Raw genomic sequence first — 22612 nt, 5'->3', positions numbered from 1 at the left:
TTCAAGGCTATACTGTAAAATTTGATCTATGTAATATATCACTCTATAAAAGAATTTTTTATCAGTATATAAATGGCCCTTCCCCCTTTTTTTTGCATCAACTAGTTATTTTTCAACAATTTATATATCTCACTTCTTGTTCAAGAGGGGCCTCGATGACCAAGTAGATCTACTCCAGTCAACGCTCAGAGGTTTTGAGTTCGAACCCTGCTCATGCGGATTCACCTGACTCTTATCTTAATTGACTAGGATTGTCAGCTTTCCTATAGAAGGTTGTAGGTTTTCTCTGGGCACTTCACAGGGGCGGATCCAGCCACTTTAAACAAGAGGGTTCCCAACCCAGGACAAAGGAGGGGTTCCAACTATATGTCCCCATTCAAATACATTGATTGTAAAAAAAAGGGGGGGTTCCAACCCTTGGAACCCCCCATGATCTGCCACTGCTCCAGCTCCCCCCCCCCATAAAAATAGACCACTTTGAAATAGCACTAAAGTGGCTTTAAGATTGCCCTTGAGCTTGCTCAATATTAAAAACACTTTAAGATCTACATCTGTATAAAACAGTACAGATGGGAAATACCAACAGATGTAACAGTCTTAATTTTATTCCATTTTTTTTAAAAATTTTGTCATAGAATTAATGTAATTTTATCTTGACAACAGACTGCTCACCAGATTTCTCTGTTTATAAATTATGTAGGATTTATTTATAAAGATTTTTCCTCTTAAAACTTTTAGAAGCATCTTCAATTTTTCAGTCAAACAGTCGACTGGGGTTTATGTACTTCCTTCCCCTTTTCACAATTTATTGACATAAATGTGTATGCAAGTCCTTGTGATAATAAGGTACAATGAGGTATACAAATCAACGGAGCAGCCACATATTCCACATTTTCTCATATAAGATATGAAAAATATTACCTAATATGGTTTATGTATCAATGAAAAGTCCCCAACCCTTTTTCCATCACAATTTATCAATATAATATTTATGAATTAACCCTGTGAGTGTGATATAATGAGGTTCACAAATTTATCAAAAGCACCCCCCTTTTCACTATTTATTCATATAAAATGTTTACAATAAACCTTAAGTTATATATTTACAAATCAATCAAAAACACCCCCCTTTTTCACTATTCATATAAAATGATGATAAATCGTGATGTGAAGATACAATGCGGTATACAAATCAATCAAAAGCACCCCCCTTTTCACTATAATTCATTTAAAATGTTAAGAATAAACCTTTTGATATATAGATACAACGAGGTTTACAAATCAATGAAGCAGTCATTAAAAGCAATTTTTGTCCTCAGTTTACAAATATATATAATCAACAAAGATCTATTGAATAGGCTGTATGATATAAAAACCAAGTGATATACTGCTGCTTTGAGGAGCGACAAAATCACCATTGCAAGATTTTCTTAATTATAGAAAATTTCATCATTAGTGAGAGAAAATCAATACGGGATTACATTTTTCTGAAGTATTGGCTTCAGAAGTCTATAAGATTCAACCAGTGGCTCTCATAACTTGTCTTTTAGCCGAGGTCTTAACGACATTGTCAGGATAATCGTAAATACTAAGTAACTCTTTATCACAGAGACATGGATCGTCTCCGTCGATCTGCCAGCTATGAAGTGGATTGATTGGAGAATGCATTGAGTTATGCTTTTTAATACAACCTTGAATGATTACGTTTTATCTCCATTGATTTTTTGCTTGAAAATACAAAAATAATGAAGCTGTCATAGAAAATGGCAATGAAACGGCAGTGATTGTCATGATACTGAAATCACTGCTACAGAAATCTTTACGGTAAGTCTATATATAGCAATTTTTCTATGATTTCCTTATTTATTAAGGGTTGTCATGTAACGTCTTTTCTTAATGTATATTAAGACTTCGTGACTCCAGACTTCTTGGAAAAAATTGGGTGGGTTGTATATTTTTGTGTATTGTAGATTATTGTTATCACTAAATATACAGCTATTTAATGAGGACTACTTTGCAGAAAATAGTAGGGTTGTATTATACAATATCTTACCTCCTATACATTTAGAGGAATATGATTGGTTAATAGCGACCTCATGGAGACTGTGTATATTCAATATTAGGTTATAAGGGAGGCGGGGCTAATTATTTCAATACACGGTTAGTAATGGATTTACAACTTAGACATTGTTTGATTATTAAAAAGTATTGAAAGATCTGTTTAATATCTGTTATATCAAGGTTGTTGATAATAGATATTCGTCGTTTACATTAGTTTTTTTTAGTGCAGACCAAATTGAAGAAGTTTCTTAAAATTGAATACTTGTTGAACACTTTGTATACAGAAATAAGGATATGTGTTATGAAAGCAAAAAATGGTAGGGTTGTATTATTCAATGTTGTTTTCTTTAAAGGATTATAATTGTATTCACTTTATATACTAAAACCTTTGAATGAGGACTTTGCATAAAATGGTGGGGTTGTATTATTCAATCTTGTGTTCTTTAAAGGATTGTAATTGTAAACACTTTATATAATGAGCCTTGTGGTAGAACTTCTTTGAAGAAATAGGGGGGGGGGGGGGCGTAGAGGGTTGCATCTTTGTATATGGGGGCATATTAAAATACCCATGTTTACTTTTATTGCTCAGTTCTCTAATCTGTTTAATTAAATCCGTATAAGGGAGGAAATTATCATGTAATACTGGATAAAGATTGCAATGCAATCTGATGTATTTCTGTAGTAGCATGATTGGGTGCGCTTGTTTTGTTGGTAAATGTTGTAAAACACAGAAGAATGTGAAGCTTTCAGAATTTAGTTTTAACAGTATCACTAATGATAGTTAAAGATTGTGTTATGCCTGGCATGTATTTAAGCATATTATCTTTTGAAAGTGATAATTTCTAATCTATTCAGATGAGTTATTATGAATGTGGTATAATAATTTCTGATCTATTCAGATGAGTTGTTATGAATGTGGTATTATATAATACAGATTACCGAATCGGCATCAAACAAATATAGACGGAACAATCATTTGTTCGCTGATTGATGAATATAAATAATAAAATTCAAAAAGAGAGGGAAAATTATTTATGAAAGATATGATTGATTGGTAACATTTAGATATAAATATTAGTGAAAATATCCTAAAATTTGTGTTAAATCAAGAAAAGCGCTTTGGAAAACCCAATTTAGTTTAGTATCACTTTCATTTTAAATTGTAGAATTGAAAAGTTTGAAATGAAAAGTATTGTGTTTACAGTTAATCTTTGATTAATAACATATACTGAGATATCAATACTATATGAGTACCTGAGGGTCTAATAAAAAATCAAATTATTGAAACGTTAGCACTTTAAAATTCTTTCATTAAAATTTAATGTGAGAAATAAAACAAAAAAGGTGAAATTTCCCCGATATAATAATGTGTTTGCCCTGAGTTAACTAACTGTGAATCAATGATGTATGTATCATTAATTGTATGGTGTGGACCAAAACACCTTCCTTGGAACGTAATGTGTTATAGCAATTCTTAGTTACGATCAGATAAACTCCACTGTTTACACACGGGAGGAAAGACTGAGTATTGATTCATCCCCGTCACAAAAGAATTGTAATTGATTTGCAACACACGAAGTAAAATGTACATTTCGTAATTGAGTTTTTGTCATTGGAGCTATATACAGTTGGAGAAAGAATAACGAAATGATGAACTACGGATCTGGTGTCGTCAGGAGCGTTTTGTTTTTCATTACGTGACTTCAAGTTAGACCATTAAGACTGACAATCGCTGTGTTATTTCCTGAAAACTTTATGTAAAGTTACCGTAACTCCATAAGGGATGGTAATGAATTGATAGAAATGTATTTGGTATTTAGTAACGACCAATCTGATTGGCATGGCTGAGGTCCAGAACATGTTACATTGAATTGATGTTTGAACAAGACTGTTACTGACTTGCTCTGATAATTAGAGGGCTAAAATCCATGAAAAATAAATGAATCCACATACAGTGACATGCCAATATTTCAAAATACCCATGGTGGTTTTATCACGGTGCAAGATCACTCTCATAGTCCTGCAAAACCTTTAAAGGGGCCGTCTAATTAACTTTAATGTTGTTTGCATTTTACTTCTTCATACTTTTACAATCCTATATCAATGGTAAAATTGATTGTTTTGTTTTAAATTGTGGACAAAATTGCTCTTTCGAAATGTCCATTTTGGAGTTTCCATGGTGGAAATACCCCTCAAATAGTGACAGTTGGCAGGAATGATTCCATAGTAGGTCATTTTGGAGCTTCCATGGTGGAAATACCCCTCAAAAAGTGACAGTTGGCAGGAATGATTCCATAGTAGGTCATTTTGGAGCTTCCATGGTGGAAATACCCCTCAAATAGTGACAGTTGGCAGGAATGATTCCATAGTAGGTCATTTTGGAGCTTCCATGGTGGAAATACCCCTCAAATAGTGACAGTTGGCAGGAATGTTTCCATAGTAGGTCATTTTGGAGCTTCCATGGTGGAAATACCCCTCAAATAGTGACAGTTGGCAGGAATGATTCCATAGTAGGTCATTTTGGAGCTTCCATGGTGGAAATACCCCTCAAATAGTGACAGTTGGCAGAAATGATTCCATAGTAGGTCATTTTGGAGCTTCCATGGTGGAAACCCCTTAAATAGTGACAGTTGGCAGGTATGATTCCATAGTAGGTCGTTTTGGAGCTTCCATGGTGGAAATACCCCTCAAATAGTGACAGTTGGCAGGAATGATTCCATAGTAGGTCATTTTGGAGCTTCCATGGTGGAAACCCCTTAAATAGTGACTGTTGGCAGGTATGATTCCATAGTAGGTCGTTTTGGAGCTTCCATGGTGGAAATACCCCTTAAATAGTGACAGTTGGCAGGTATGATTCCATAGTAGGTCATTTTGGAGCTTCTGTGGTGGAAACCCCTTAAATAGTGACAGTTGGCAGGTATGATTCCGTAGTAGGTCATTTTGGAGTTTCCATGGTGGAAATACCCCTTAAATAGTGACAGTTGGCAGGTATGATTCCATAGTAGGTAATTTTGGAGCTTCCATGATGGAAACCCCTTAAATAGTGACAGTTGGCAGGTATGATTCCATAGTAGGTCATTTTGGAGCTTCTGTGGTGGAAACCCCTTAAATAGGGAGAGTTGGCAGGTATGATTCCATAGTAGGTCATTTTGGAGCTTCCATGGTGAAAATACCCCTCAAATAGTGAGAGTTGGCAGGTATGATTCCATAGTAGGTCATTTTGGAGCTTCCGTGGTGGAAATACCCCTCAAATAGTGACAGTTGGCAGGTACGATTCCATAGTAGGTCATTTTGGAGCTTCCGTGGTGGAAATACCCCTCAAATAGTGACAGTTGGCAGGTACAATTTGATAGTAGGTCATTTTGGAGCTTCCATGGTGGAAACACCCCTTAAATAGTGAGAGTTGGCAGGTATGATTCCATAGTAGGTCATTTTGGAGCTTCCGTGGTGGAAATACCCCTCAAATAGTGACAGTTGGCAGGTACGATTCCATAGTAGGTCATTTTGGAGCTTCCGTGGTGGAAATACCCCTCAAATAGTGACAGTTGGCAGGTACGATTCCATAGTAGGTCATTTTGGAGCTTCCATGGTGGAAATACCCCTCAAATAGTGACAGTTGGCAGGTATGATTCCATAGTAGGTCATTTTGCTTACAACACGGTAGTGTATTCCTATTAAAAATGTACCTGCTAATGTTTGACATGCTATTTTTAATCTAAGAATGGAATGTGCAAATGACATAACATTTATGCCTGAAGTGCAGTAATTTAGTACTTCTAGTTTTAATATGTAACAGAACGTCTCTTACACACGTGTTTACTTACATAAGCCTTAAAATCTGTCTTTCTTTGTATAATCCTTAAACTTATATTGCTTGTGAAGCTCAGATGTACATAAAAATTTTACTGGCATATACATTTTTTTACTGGTACTCTGGCTTCAACTGGTTGTTTCAATGCATCCAATTAGGATGATGGATCCAGCCATTTTCAAAAGGAAGATTTCCCAACCCAGGCTAAAAAGGGGGGGGGGAGGTCCAACTATATGTCCACATTCAAATGCATTGATTGTCTAAAAAAAGGGGGGGTCCAGGCTGGAACCCTCATCCTGGATCTGCCACTGCTTTGAAAGTTTCTTACTACATCATGTGACATATTTTAGCCAATAGAACTGCACAGATAATATAAGATTAATTACCTACTATAAATATGACAGTGTGGCATTAGAATGTTTAACTGCATTTGTTTCTCACAGGATTATGCAATGTGGGTGAATTGCAAAAATTAAAAGGTTACGATTCTTATCAAATTTTATGAGATATCATTACTTACCAGAAAGAGAATTTCAGACATACCAAAACGTCATGTACTTAAAGGTGGAGTGGAGTGTACGTACTGTTGAAACATTTATTCTATGATTTGTAAAGCTACACATGTATACAAAAATATCTTATAATTTGGTTTAATTTTCTAACTACATGTTTTCACTCCTTAACTCCACTCATAAACTCCAGCACTCCACCACTCCACTCCACCTTTTAGTACATGCCTGCACAAACCTGGGAGAAACTTGTGTTTATGTTCAAAATACCAATAATACAATTATAATCAGGAACATATATATTGTAAGATATACTGTTCCCAGTTATAATTAAATATGCATGTAAAATTATGGTCAAGTAGGCAGTTTTTTTTGTAATATATATAAGTAGAAAAAAATCTTTCGACATAACTGTGTGGTAATAAGTATTTGTCTTTAATCAGTTTTGACAGATGGTTCATATGTGTTCCAAAATGCCTTCAAAGAGACAATGTGGTTCTGATTAGGCCAAATAAAAAAGCATGTGTGTTTCCTGTTTCCCTACCTACCCTATATTTTAAGCTTAGAAATAGCCTACCCTAAAGTTTTTTTGGTCATTTTTCAATAAGCACTGTTAAAGTCAGGATTTCTCTCCCATAGACTCAATGTAAAAAAAAATGGTAAAATAAATAAAAATCCATACCTACCTACCCTATTTTTTTCAAAGAGGAAACAGGAAACACACATATTATTTTATTTGGCCTTAGAGCTGATAAATCAGGGAAATGTTCTGATTAGAGCTGATTAATCAGGGAAATGTTCTGATTAGAGCTGATTAATCAGTCTGGGAAATGTTATGATTAGAGCTGATTAATCAGGGAAATGTTCTGATTAGAGCTGTCTTTAAATCAGGAAAATGATCTGATTAGAACTGATTAATCAGGAAAATCTCAAGATTTATAAGACATAATACAAGAGGAGGGGGGAAAGGGAGGATCAGAGTGGTTCTGATCCCATTATCCCAGGCTTTAAACATGAAATTCAAGGTCTCAAATTTAAAGAAATTCAAATCCAACATCCCGAAATTTGAAAAAGGAATTCCTGGATCCAGAAGGATTAATTTAATCCTAATATCCCAAGCTTAAAAACACCTGATCCTGACGTCCTGAAAAAAAAGTCCTGCCCCCTCATACTACCAATATTTAATCCAAAGAGACAATGTGGTTCTGATTAATCAGGGAAAATCTCAAGAATGTAACACAACCAATATTAAATCCAAAGAAATAATGGTTATTATCTATCATTTCATTGATGTATGCGTAAGCAAGAAAAGGATAATCGAAAATAAAGTGATATGGTATTTTTTGCAAGGCCGATCTGTGTTTAATAGTTCTGTATCCTCTGGCAGACGTTGATAAGGTTCTGGTTGATGTATACTGTGAGTAGGAACATTGGGAATGTTAAGACTTCGGGAGGTTGTTCTTGCTGATAAATAGTTAGATTTAATTGAATCATTATTAAATAAACTTTCTGACATATAACAGACGTATTATAACTGGTAGTGTTTGTTTGGAGATTACTCTCAGCTGAATATGAGGATTTGATATGGAATGATAATACTGTTGAGTTATTTATTTCCGTGGGTACCAATTTTCATGAATTTAGGAAAATTTGTATTCTTGACGATATTTGATTTTGGAGTTTTACCAAAGTCTGTATACTGGAGTTGAAAATATTTTCTCTGCAGTGCACAAAATCAGGGACTTTTTATACTACACTAGTTAAGACTGTTCCTTACAAAAAAAAACTTTTTCTCGAAATTGATAAATTTCGGAAGACTTTTGAACAAGATATTGTTGTTTCTTGTCAAAATATCCTTTTTACTGATAACACATCTCTCCATCAAATAAGGGTATTTGCCAAATTCTCATGCATTTATTCGTTGAATATTTAAATTTGAGGTTAATCATGTAGGTACCCACAAAATCTGTAAAAAATTGGTATCCCATTGAACAATAAGGAATACACAGTATCAATGCTGATTAGCTGAGTGTCCCTAACAGAATTTCTACAGTGTTTGGCTTTGTTGCATAGGGATCATTAGAAGCCTCAATATAGCTACATGTAGATAACCAAAAATATTACAAAAACTTAGAAATGTAACCAAATGAAAGTGATCTGTCTTACTCCAAGTGCCAATCGTTAATCTTTCTTTGCCAGACAAAAAAAGAAAGAATCGTATAATAGAATTGTACATAAAAACAGTAAGATACACAAAGGAGTCATACAATTATGAAGTTCAAATAAAAGTCATTTATGTCACCCTATCTCTTTTACATCCCAAGTTAAAATCTCAGGAAATACAATAGAACAGAAGCTTGTTGAAAGTGATATATTGATGAGTACAAATATTAGGATATAAATATTTATTGATCCTTTTCTTATGTGAATTCTTTATTTTGAATTTTGAATGGTAAAATAGTCAAGGGATTGTTATCTCTTGTAAGTGCATAAAACCTACTGCACTTAAAGATATATACAATAGGTTCAGGGCAGTGTCACTGTAAACTTTGGTGCAACTCTCACAGAACTTTTATTACTTTAACAGACAGTATTAAGGAATGATTCTGTAGTTTTGGCTTTCTAATGCAAGAGGCTTTAAATGGGAGACCCACATAAAGTACAGAAGTTTATTACTTTAACAGACATAATGGATTTAAGCTACTACATTCCCTTTCTTTTATTTATTAATTTCTAACTAATTTATATGTTTACTGAAAACTGTCAGTATACTGATTGTCCTCTGCAGATGTCAGTACAATGGGTATCTCTTAGTGTATCAGTCAAATTGTCAGAGGGGCAATAATTGAAAAAAAATAATAAGGAAGGGACAAATTGTACCAATAAGTCTAATGGGATACCTACATTAAACAGATGAAGTTTATTATTTTAACAGACAATTTTGAGGAATGATGCTTTTTTTTTGGCTTTCTAATAGAAGTTTACAAGGCAGATGTACTACCAATTGTCTTATTTGAATGCCATTATATTATACAGTGAAACCTGGCTAAACCGAATACTGCTTAAACCGAAAACCTGTATAAACCAAACATTTTCTGGAGCACTGTCATATCAATGTATGCGTTGTGAACCTGATAAAACCAAACATCGGCCAAAACCGAACAAAATCTTAAGTCCCAAAGAGGTTTGGTTTAAAACAAGTTTCACTGTATAAAATCAATTTGATCTCAGTAATCCTGGAATTAAAAGAAAAAGGGAAAGTCATAGAGATGTGTCATTTCAAAAGTCCAGCTAGTTTAAAGTTTGGATTCATTATTATATAATACTAAGAGACATTATATTATGCAATGTAATAGTTTTTGTTGTAAAAATATGTAACTGAGGTTTTGTTGATTTCTGATTATCACATTATGTATTGCTTGCTTTATTTTCTCATGATTTGAAATGATATTCACAAAGACGTCTTTTTACCAAGTCTCACGGTTTGAAGCTGCTCAATAAATGCTAATTTTCTAACAGTACTTGAAATGAGTTTGTTGAAGTTTCTTAAACTCAACTGCAGACCAGTGATATATTTCAGTTGAATAGAAAAGGACAACTTTGAAGTCGATGAGAATTCAGTTTCTCATGATAGAAGTCTGTTTCTCATGATAGAATTCTGTTTCTCATGATAGAAATCTGTTTCTCATGATAGAAGTCTGCTTCTCATGATCTGTTTTTCATGATAGAAGTCTGTTTCTCATGATAGAAGTCTGTTTCTCATGATAGAAGTCTGTTTCTGATGATAGAAATCTGTTTCTCATGATAGAAGTCTGTTTCTCATGATAGAAGTCTGTTTCTCATGATAGAATTCTGTTTCTCATGATAGAAATCTGTTTCTCATGATAAAAGTCTGTGTTTCATGATCTGTTTCTCATAATAGAAGTGTGTTTCTCATGATCTGTTTCTCATGATAGAAGTCTGTTTCTCATGATAGAAATCTGTTTCTCATGATAGAAGTCTGTTTCTCATGATCTGTTTCTCATGATAGAAGTCTGTTTCTCATGATAGAAATCTGTTTCTCATGATAGAAGTCTGTTTCTCATGATAGAAGTCTGTTTCTCATGATAGAATTCTGTTTCTCATGATAGAAATCTGTTTCTCATGATAAAAGTCTGTGTTTCATGATCTGTTTCTCATAATAAAAGTGTGTTCCTCATGATCTGTTTCTCATGATAGAAGTCTGTTTCTCATGATAGAAGTCTGTTTCTCATGATAGAATTCTGTTTCTCATGATAGAAATCTGTTTCTCATGATAAAAGTCTGTGTTTCATGATCTGTTTCTCATAATAAAAGTGTGTTCCTCATGATCTGTTTCTCATGATAGAAGTCTGTTTCTCATGATAGAAATCTGTTTCTCATGATAGAAGTCTGTTTCTCATGATAGAATTCTGTTTCTCATGATAGAAATCTGTTTCTCATGATAAAAGTCTGTGTTTCATGATCTGTTTCTCATAATAGAAGTGTGTTTCTCATGATCTGTTTCTCATGATAGAAGTCTGTTTCTCATGATCTGTTATTCATGATAGAAGTCTGTTTCTCATGATAGAAGTCTGTTTCTCATGATAGAAGTCTGTTTCTCATGATAGAAGTCTGTTTCTCATGATAGTTTCTCATGATAGAAGTCTGTTTCTCATGATAGAAGTCTGTTTTTCATGATAGAAGTCTGTTTCTGATGATAGAATTCTGTTTCTCATGATAGAAATCTGTTTCTTATGATAGAAGTCTGTTTCTCATGATAGAAATCTGTTTCTCATGATAGAAGTCTGTTTCTCATGATAGAAGTCAGTTTCTCATGATAGAAGTCTGTCAGGTTAAGATTAAAATAGAAAAATTGGACTGTACAAGTCAATAAATGACCTGGGTCCCTGTCCTTTGATTTTGTTAAATGCACTGTTTTGAGAGCTGGTGTCTGGTAACCACACAAGAAGACTCAGATATTTAAAAATGAAAATTGATAAAAAAAAATTTAAAAAAACACTTTCTAATGACTTCTTTTTACATTAGATGAATATGTTTCGACTATCTTATTCCTAACACATTTCTATAAATTTTCTTATCTTGAGACTTCAAAGTGAAAGCATAAGTGGATTTTATTTACACATTAACTGCAGGAGTTATATAATATAGTATATGAATAACTCCATTGAGATTATAGGTCACCATTTGTCAACTGGATCCCTGCTGTGATGTAAATAAAGTGGAAACCTGCAGGTTTTATGGCATTTAGAAATAGTTTATGAGTCAATTTCACTGGGGCACTTACAGGGCATATGTAAATATATAAAAGATCTTTTTTATGGAAAACAAGGTTTCATTGGGGTATTAAAAAAAGCAGCTTTTGTGTGTTCATCATATTAATATTGAATAATGGCATTACACAATTATCTTTGTTGTATAATTTTCCTTACCCTTTAGAAAAGAAAAAAAAGTTTCTGCAAATTTAACAATTATGCATTTTGTACTTTTAGGTGTGAGTTCAATTACCCTTTCCTTGGCTTGTATGAAAGTTTTGCACTGTTTTATAGGACTATAACTGTTTCTATTGAGATTTCTGTTTTCATTATAATATTTATTCTCTGTCCGACATTCATGAAAACACGTTATATGAAGTCAGTGAATGAATAAGATTATATAAATCTCAAAAGAATTACAATAAAATTAACGGTACCAATTTTCTTGCACCAGATGTGCATTTCGACAATACATGTCTCTTCAGTGATGCTCGTGGCCAAAATATTTGAAATCCAAAGCTTATATAAAAGATGAAGAGCTATAATCCAAAAGGTCCAAAAAGTGTAGCCAAATCCGTGAAAGGAATCATAGTACATATCAGTAGCTGTTCTCTAAGTTTATTTGAATTGTTTGAGTATGAGTTATGCTCAATGTTGAAGGCTGTTAAAGGGAAGTAGTTAGTTGCTTACATCAATATTATTTGGACTCTGGTGGTCAATTTGTTAGCTTTTCCTTTGGGAATCATACTACCTCCTCTCATTATTAAGTAAACGGCTATATCATTTGAAGAAAGCATGAGTCGAAATTCTGTAATGATCGCGAGATATTTTTCTTTGGGAAAGACATTTTCATGAGTTCAAGTTTATAATGATCTGTTAGAGTAGAGGACACTGAAAAAATATAAATTTAGTTTATATACAATTGCATTTCTCGTTTTGTTTATATAGATTAGACCGTTGGTTTTCCCGTTTGAATGGTTTTACACTAGTAATTTTGGGGCCCTTTATAGCTTGTTGTTCGGTGTGAGCCAAGGCTCTGTGTTGAAGGCCGTACTTTAACCTATAATGGTTTACTTTTTAAATTGTTACTTGGATGGAGAGTTGTCTCATTGGCACTCACACCACATCTTCCTATATCTATATACTTTATCGGACAGTTTTTGCTTGTCCCAATGAATAAATTTCTGTTGCTGCCTAAGTGGACAGCAGCTGGTATGAGAGAGAATATTACATATGTTTGTACCACAAAGACATTTACCAGTGTAATGCTCTGTTGTTAGTAATTAATGTACAGAACTTTCTCCTTTCTGACAGCTTGAAAGGTGAAAATAGTACGTAGAGAATACATTTGTCCTAAGGTATAGTAGTAGGTAGAAGGGAAATTGTTCAAAAGGAAAAGTTTACAATCTAGTGCATACAACTCTTTTTTAAGTGAAGACAATATGGATTTTTTTTTTTTTACAAGTATTGTAAGAACTTTTATTTCTGGTGTTGTGTAATGTATCCTTGATCATTTGTAGTCTGTTCTTATGTGTTTTTATGTATACACCTGGGTTGTGTTCAATATGGTAGCCGCCACATAGGGCTATGTAGATTTATGAATATTGAACGTGTAGCTAGCCTGGTAGCTGCTTCAGAGATATTGATAGCAGCTTTAAGTGAGGCTAGCCACTCGTTCAATAGACAAAAATGTGCGTAGCACTATGTTGTAGCCTCTACGATTTTTAACGCAACCCAGGTTTCCCAGGTAGTTGGCTTGTCCACCAATGGAGGAAGTAAATTCATTTGTTAAATGTTAGTGTTAATGTCACTTTCCGTGTGCACAAGATTGTAGTCGGTCATAGTAAAATATCAGAACTCTAAAGTGGGGACTATTTTCACAAATAACATTTACATAAAAAGTTGAGTGATGCAAAACCCCCTTGTTTATGTAAGGATCTCAGCAGTTGCAATAGTTTTAAGTCAATAGCACCCAGCCTTCTCCCCATCCTGTAATTTATGAACTGAGGAATTTAAATTATCTAAAAAAAATAAATGGCTGTAAGCCATGTAAACTTGCATATACAGAATCAGGGTTAATAATTGGTACATGTCAAAGATTTGTATAATTGTAAACATTTACTCTAGAGTTCTATTGGTCAGTGACCTTGGACCTTGTTTATCATAGTTTTATACTTATTGTATGATTCATGATCAACCGCCTACTGTAAAAATATCGGCCATTATTCTGTTGGTAATATTCAATAAACAAATTAACAGTGCTTTAAATATGTGTTATATAAAAAAAATAATACATGTTCCTTAACTTATGCAGTTTGTGGCTCCATTTATATAAAAGTCCAAAGTCCTGAAGAATATGGACTCTAAAACAGTGGTGTATTTCACAACAGTCGTTTCTGAAATAAACATTGTTATGGTGGTGTTTGTATATTTCATTCTATTTGTTTTGTATTCTTGTTTGTTATTTTTTGTATACCATCAGCTGTGCATTTGAAATAAATATAAAATAATTTATAATACATTGACAATGCCTTCAATCCATATAAAGGTGATCCTGACACTTTGTATGTGTATTACTGTGGTGGATCCAGGGGGATGGGTCAGAAGGTTTGAACCCCCTTTTTTTGGACAATCAATGCATTTGAAGGGAGACATCAAGTTGGAACCCCCCTTTGTCCTGGGTTGGGAACCCCCCTGTTTAAAATGGCATGATCCCCCCCCCCCCCCTTGTATTGCCTTGATTTCATTTTGTGTACAATAGTTTACACTTACATAGTTATTTGATCATTTCTTGCTTATAAAGTTCAACCTGAAGCATATTTAATTTTAGTCTTTTTCCTCTACTAAGGTATGGAATAGACATGTTTGAGTGGTTAGAGTATACATATACCTGAAATCTGAAATTTACCACAAAAGTCAATTTAAAGTTTAATTTCTTGTCAGATGCAATATTAAAAATATAACAGTTACTGAAATACCAACACTGTTCTTGTAATTTAAACTTGAACTTTATTCAAATGCCAGTCAATAATAAAAGACTTAAAATAAACAATATTCGATAGAAAAAACCCCAGAACTATTGTATTTAGTAAAAGGCTTTTTGCACTATTATACAATAATATTGTTTGTTTATATAAGAAAAGAAAAAGGACTTTAACGGACCTGTGCCTTCAATTTTAAAGGCCTTACACAAATATTCATACCAAGTTTTATTTTCAGTCGATATACAAAGAGAATATTGTATGAATTTGTTAGTGCATAATGTTTTTTACATGAACGCACAAATAAGTTTACTTATAAAAGCCATATAAAATCCATTTTATGTATACTTTTAAATTTTTTCTATTTCTAAACGTTAATTGTCTATGGTAGTATAATTCAAACATTTGGGAACATAATTTTAAAAAAAAACGATAATTGTTCAGTTAAAATTCTCAGTTGACAATTAAGTTTTAAATTAACGACCTTGAGAAAAATATTAAAACATTTTTTTAAATCAATTTTTGTGTTAGACAAAAGTCAATAAATTCCTAATGAGTTTTTGGAAAAGAGTATATAATTTTAACATGTACTTCATCTTTAATGTTAATAATTTGAATGCAGTAATTAGGAGAGTAATTTAGTCAATTTTCAGATATAAATATAGTTATATAATCATTATGAATTAGATCTAAAAGTTTGAATAGAAATATTTGATGATGTCGATGATCTCTTTATGTTGTTTTTTTTGCTGTGGGTTTAGGTTGCAGCACCCCATTGTGTAAATATGTATCTCCTTTTATAATATAGTTAGTTGAGACTATTTCTGTAAATTTATAAATTATTGAGAGGTTTTTATTAATGCGTTTTATACCCATAACCAGCAACCTTGAAAACAAATAAGCACTGTCAAAGTCAATGTTCTGTTCGAATTGTGACTGTTAAAGTCGAGTTTGTGAGTCCAATGAACCCCCCCATGGAAATTCCTTGCTACGGGCCTGCCTGTATTATGCAATAATAAGCCGCATTCTGATATCTGATACAGTATTTCTGTATGCAGCTTTTCCAAAATTCTGACACTGTACGGATTTGACTTTTAGTGATGTACATGTATTTAAGAAGAAGATTTGGTATGATTGCCAATAAGACAACTACTAACAAATTAACAATTATAGGTCACTCTGTAATTAAGGCCTTCAACAATAATGCAAAGCCTAAACCGCATAGTGGGATGATTCAATTAAAGGCCCCGAAAGCACAATGGAAGACAATCCAAATGATAAAACTAACAATGACTTTTGTATTTATATAAAAAATCATTACATGCATTTGTAAATCAGATTTGTTAAAATTTGTGAAAAAAAAGGAAAAATCTGAGATTAATGAATACAATTTCTGGGCGTATAGCTATAACAATATCAAAAGTTTGCTCTACAGAAGAGGCGAAATACATCTTGTCTCATTTTACACTTCAGTAAAACCATCATAAAAATAATGAATTTACAGAATTTACAGTATTTATATTGAAAATTAAAGAGAGCTTTTGTAAAAGATAAAAATAAGATTTTGTGTCGGAAATTAAATCTTGAGTAATCCATTGCAGTTTAATCCTCTTATTGTCTGCTGCGAGAGATAATCCCCCTAATCCTGTTTCATATCACACATTAAACTGAACAACATAAAAGTACTAAGTCTTTGCACAAATGTGTTTAATATGAGTCTTATATACTTTAACTACTGCCAAGTCAGACAGACTCAGTCGCCCTTTGAAGGGGAAACATGTATTTGGAAAGGGGGAAAATTGCATTTAAGTGAATATTTCATGTATTTGAAATGTATTCAAGTTCTGCATACATGTAAATTATGTAAATTAAGTGGATAAGTTATAAATGCATGTACCTAAAATTTATCAAATAGGTAATTTAAAAAATATTTTTTCATCAGATGCAATGTTCAAAACAACAGTAAATCATCCGACAAAGTGTATTGACAATTTATACTTGCTTGGACCTCAAAATGGTCAACACTCATTAAATCCATGACAATTGAATCCATCAAATAATGAATGGACTAAGTTAGTATTATTTTATAAGATTGATGTCTCTTCTGTACTTCTCTTGTGACAGTTTTGTAGACATTGTTATTAAAGTACTTGCAGCCACAAATGGCAATGCTAACTGATTTAAAGCTTAAATAATCTTAATTGGCTAAGATTCTCAGTTTTCCTATCCAAGGTCAGTGCTTGGTCTGGCTGATCTTTCCACCAATTAAAACTGGGCGCCATAAAATAGCCCAAAAGCCTTGCCAGGCAGCTTAAAAGTAGCCTTAAAAACACAAAAATCAAAATCAAATTTAACAATATTTACTGTTATAACAGAGAAACATTGATCAGGACATGTTTAAATAGGATCAATCATCAAGTCATTAAACTATTTTGATTGATTTACGCTAATCAGGAAATTAACAAGTATTTTAACATTTTAATTTCCTTTCAAAATTTTTTTTTTATGTAATGGATTACATTTTATTTGTTTTGAAACTGTTGTGATTCACTTGTATATTAGTCATGATAAGAACTCGTAAACTTGTGACAAAATCGATTTTTGGAATGTTTAAAGTTTAATTACTTTAGTTTTAAATTGGCCTGTGAAGACCTTGAATAGGACAATATCTGAAACCTTGTTTAAAGACCAATAGTAAATAATACTGGGGCATCAATGTTATTGAAAATCGTAAGAAATTTAAAATCTGATGGAACTCTTGCTGCATTGCCATGATAAAACAGAAGACTAGATTTGGAGTTTGATTCCTGTTTTTACAAATTTTTGTTTAAAATTATAGGTTAACTTTGAACAATATTTTGGAATACTATTTTAGCCTAATGTTAAAATGCAACCATGGTTGACCATTGATAACCATGGATGTGCTAAAATTGAACCCATGGTCAACTATGGTTTTCCACTTTGTTGACCATGGTTGACCAAGTTCAAATTACATGTGGTTGCTTGACCATGGTCAATTGTAAAATCATTGTTTTCAACCTTTGTGACCATGGTCGTACATCTGACCATGGTTGACCTTCTGGCATTCATTCATGGAAGTTGAATTATAAAAAAGTTGGAGTGAATTATGTGTTTGTAATAAACAATTGTCTTTTTTCAAGCTTCTTTTCTCAGATTCAAAATAATGTGGCATTCTGATTCTATGTAAAAAGAAAAAAAATTAAGATGTTTGGGAATTTAAGAAAGAACTTATGGAAACTCTTGAGAATTCCGGTGGAATTATGACAAGTGGACGAGACTATCAAACTCAGTGAGTCTCGATTTACGGATGTTTACATGAATATGGTCTTATCGAAAGCCTCTTTAGAATTCTGGTAGAATCGAGAATTGGATGGGACTTTCAAAAAGTGTCAGTTTACGGATGTTTACATGAAACACAAATTTAACACTAAATAGACATATAAATATCAGTTACACTGTAGAAGACAAAGTCTTAAAATGACGAGTTTCAAATTTCAGCCATTATAAGTGAAATGACTCCACTGTGTTTTGAAAACTCATTACTGTGTACAATATAAATATGTGTGAGTCTGATTTTTTTTTACATATTATAGATTCATGACCAAATTTACAGAAAAAGGGCCCTGAACAAATAAAGAATAGAGAATTATGGATAAAAAAAATAAAAGTAGAGAAAATTAAGAGTTAAACAATTAAGGAATTAGACACTAATGGGCATTATGGAATAAAAGAATTATGATAAATGCAAATGTAGAATAGAGAAAAGTGACCAAAGTTAACGAATACAGACATGGATTTAACCCATGAAGACTCTCATGTCATTTTCATGAAGTGTTTTCCATACTGAAGACTCCCCCCTTTATAATGAAGACCCTCGTGTCATTTTCATGAAGTGTTTTCCATGCTGTAGACTCCCCCCTTTATAATGAAGACCCTCGTTTCATTTTCATGAAGTGTTTTCTATACTGTAGACTCCCCCCTTTATAATGAAGACCCTCGTGTCATTTTCATGAAGTGTTCTCCATGCTGTAGATCCCCCCTTTATAATGAAGACCCTCGTTTCATTTTCATGAAGTGTTTTCCATACTGTAGACTCCCCCCTTTATAATGAAGACCCTCGTGTCATTTTCATGAAGTGTTTTCCATACTGTAGACTCCCCCCTTTATAATGAAGACCCTCGTGTCATTTTCATGAAGTGTTTTTCATGCTGTAGATCCCCCCTTTATAATGAAGACCCTCGTGTCATTTTCATGAAGTGTTTTCCATACTGTAGAACCCCCCTTTATAATGAAGACCCTTCCCTCATGATTTTTTTTTTCTGAATATTGTCTGAATGTGTCTGAAAATGTCTGAATTATTTCTGAAATTTTCTTACATGATAAATGATGTCTGAATTTTTCTGAATCCTGATATTTCTATTCTGAATTGATACTGACAATTCTGAATTTTTGCTGAATATTTCTGAATCATTAAGAATTTTATTCAGACAAATTAAGAACTTCTGAAAGTGTCTGAATTGTTCTGAAATTGTCAGAAATATATCCAAGAATGTAAGACGAATTAAAAATCTGTATGTATCAGTAAGAGTATGATTCAGACAAATTCAGAATTTCTGAAAAATGTCTTAATTTTTCTAAGTGTGTCAGAACTATGTTTAATAAATTGTTTACACAGAGATGACTAATTTTTTTTGTTATGCTGACACTAAAATGTAAATTTTGAAATCAAAATAGTTAAAGTTTTACATGTAAGTAATGCAAAATATTCAAAGTCAATGAACCATGACTGAAGGTATTATGGGCTGAACAATCTCCATGAAAATGAAAATTTGCCATATGCATACCAATTATCAATAGACAATGACAGATTGAGCAGGGTCAGATTATCTCCATGGAAATGAGATGTAGCAATACCAGTTAAACTGCATACCAAATATCATTTACATATCACAATATGTTCCCAATGCATTAATTAACCTTATCACAAACTAATACAGTTGTAAACTAAGCAAAAGTTTCAAAATCTTCAGACCATGACTGAGGGGGTAGGGTCAATTAATCTCGATGGAAATGAGGATGTATGTACTATGCTAGTTCAACTAGGGGTTCCCCATAAAGTGACCTAATCACAAACTAATACATGAAGACTTAGCAAACGTTTTAAAGTCAATAGGCCATGGCAGTTGGTGCAGGATCAAATAATTTTCATGGAAATGAGATGCACCAATGCTAGTTTAAATGCATACCAAATAACATTGACTAACACCAGTGGTTCCCCTTTAACTCAGGCCTTATCAAACTTATACATATAAACTAAGCAAGTTTCAGTCACAAATTAACTTGTAATTCGATGTTCAAAGCCACCCTCTGATGCTGGAAACAGCATAATACATGTACATAATACTACATATGTCTCGATTTTCGGTTTCTTCAAGGAGAGACAAAACTGTAAGAATTATCTTTTCTGTATTGCCGTGTATAACGAAATTTGCAATGTGCAAAAATATCAACGATAACTGAACAAAAGGGATGTCATTTTGTAAATTAGACAAAGAGAAATTTCGTTCTCAGCAATTATAGATATAGGAAGATGTGGTGTGAGTGTCAATGAGACAACTCTTCATCCAAATAACAATTTATAAGAGTAAACCATTATAGGTCAATGTAAGGCCTTCAACACTGTTTCATTGCATTTAAGAAATATGTTTCTCCGTGAAATAGGACCCCATTGATTTATTCGAAATTCTAAGAAGTGATCCGTTTTAGGTATAGCTAAGGTATTACTAACTCCACTCATCTTCATTCATTTATTTCTTAGTTATCACGAAGAACATACTAGTCCTCAGATTATCGTATTTATCATGAAAATTCGGATCTGATCTAATTGATAATTACCCATTGAAAACTGCACAGTATATATGGCCTGAGAGCCACTATAGACCCCCATTATGTTGATGCTCTTTCGAGTTCAAAACAGATGCTGTCCAACAAAAGAAAAGCTTAGCGTGAAGAATGTGTTCGGACGATTACAGACAAGAGGAAAAAAGAAAATATGGAATATTCGTTGTCGAGTGTTAATAAAAATTAAATACTGATGTCTGCATGGTTTTTTTATATTTAAAAAAGTAAATGGTTTCTATGTGTGTCTCACACTTTTGCTGCAGCCAGAGTAAATGTGCAATGTTGTTTGCCATACGTCCCGACTTCGCCGGGGAGTTACCATTTGATTTATACGGGAGGCTAGGATGAAACATGTTGTCCTGTATTTTATTTCACGTGTTGTAATATCTCTTTCCTGCATGCGTTCTTATATATTCGCTCTTATCAGTCATCAGTCCTGCCATTTTCTTATCCTGACCTTTTTATAAAAAAATTCGTCCTGCCTGTTTTTCTCGACTTTTTTTTGTGACTGATTACATCCCAACCCTCCCCCTGAACATGAAATGATAGTTTTTTATTGGAAAAATTACGGGAATGTGAAAAAAAAGATTAAGCCAAGTTTCAGTGATTTCATTCCAATGTCATATTTCTTTTTTAAAGAAAATTTCGGCACTGCTTTCAACAGCAATGTTCTGTTTTCAATAAATTCAACAAATATCAGTTAAAGTTTGGGTGAAAAACCAGTTTTCATCAGATTCAGATCGCCCGTTATTCACTGTTTTTTTTTCACTGACAAGTTTAAAGTCATAAGAAACGAGTGACCGATGAAAAATAATGTTCTCCCAATTCTTGAACCAATGCATACAAACATCATAAACTAAGTCTTATGTGCTCGAATTTATCATTTTTTTTCGTGGAAATTTCGTATAATCGTCAATTTTTTTTCAATCAGTCAGTGTTGTTGTGAAAATATGGCAGGTAATTAAAGTTCGTGTTTTGAAGCCGAAGTTTAACGATTGTCACCTGTTTGTCAACAAGTGACGAAAAATAACAAAAAAACATGGAAATTGAGCACGTGTTTAACATGTAAATTCAGATAATAGTTTATTTTAAGGACATCCATGCGTACTGTGGTCACCGGATTTTTACGAGATGGGTCACACTGAGGTCACCTTGCATACGGAAAATATTTCGGGGGAATTGCTTGCTGGAAGGAAGCAATTCAAATAAGTATACTTCTTCTAAATACGAATAAATTAAAGAATTTTCTTCAGAAAAAATGTATATGTACATAAGTTTTATAATGAAAACTATCCATTGAGTTATAAAAAACATATGCATTATTTTTTTTTTATTTGAGGTTTCTTATGACTTTAAAAATTCCAACAAAGTACCTTTTTCCAGTGCCGTAGATGTAGATGAAAGATAAAATCATTGATCTACTATTTTAAGGTAAAGGTCAATTCCGTTTTAAAAAGGTAATTAGTATGGCGTTTATTATCACTGAACTAGTATATATTTGTTTAGGGGCCAGTTGAAGGACGCCTCCGGGTGCGGGAATTTCTCGCTGCATTGAAGACCTGTTGGTGACCTTCTGCTGTAACAGCCAATGGCGTTTTTTTAAATGATTTGTGTATTGCATTAACTATACAATCTGCTGCTTGAGCGTTGGAACTTGACATCGCTTACGAAATAGATAACTGACATCGAAGTACCAAAGCGTGTCGACTGCACCAGGTTAGATTGGTGAGAAATTAAGATATCGGGTTAACTGCTTACTTGATTGACAGGAATCAATTATCGTTTCATCTCGGCTCCTGTAGGGAAAATATGATTACATTGTTAAAAGTTGCCATTATTACAAAGTGGAGTATATAAGAATACGATCAGTTCTCACAGGGACAGTCACAGTATACTAACGATTTTTTACCCGACCAGATTTAAAGTTCGTGACGTTTTTCTCGCATGGCGAGTCGGTTTGTAGGTTAATTGTTTTTATGACAAATGCAGCCCTAAAAATCCCGTTTTTTTGTCCGTTTGTTTAACTTGCTACGTAAAAATACGTCTGTGGTAAAA

At 33.1% G+C, this 22612-nt stretch overlaps 1 protein-coding gene across 9 annotated transcripts in view; it reads left to right on the top strand.

Moving 5' to 3' along the window:
• Positions 1–22612, top strand: part of LOC134690816 (nuclear receptor coactivator 3-like) — a 167689-nt gene that overhangs the window by 72950 nt on the left and 72127 nt on the right. The gene's annotated exons all lie outside the window — the stretch shown is intronic.

Source organism: Mytilus trossulus, chromosome 11 (genome assembly GCF_036588685.1).
Source record: "Mytilus trossulus isolate FHL-02 chromosome 11, PNRI_Mtr1.1.1.hap1, whole genome shotgun sequence".
Lineage (NCBI taxonomy): Eukaryota > Metazoa > Mollusca > Bivalvia > Mytilida > Mytilidae > Mytilus > Mytilus trossulus.
The sequence above is the reverse complement of the archived record's forward strand: the minus strand, read 5'-3'. Positions and strand labels throughout refer to the sequence as shown.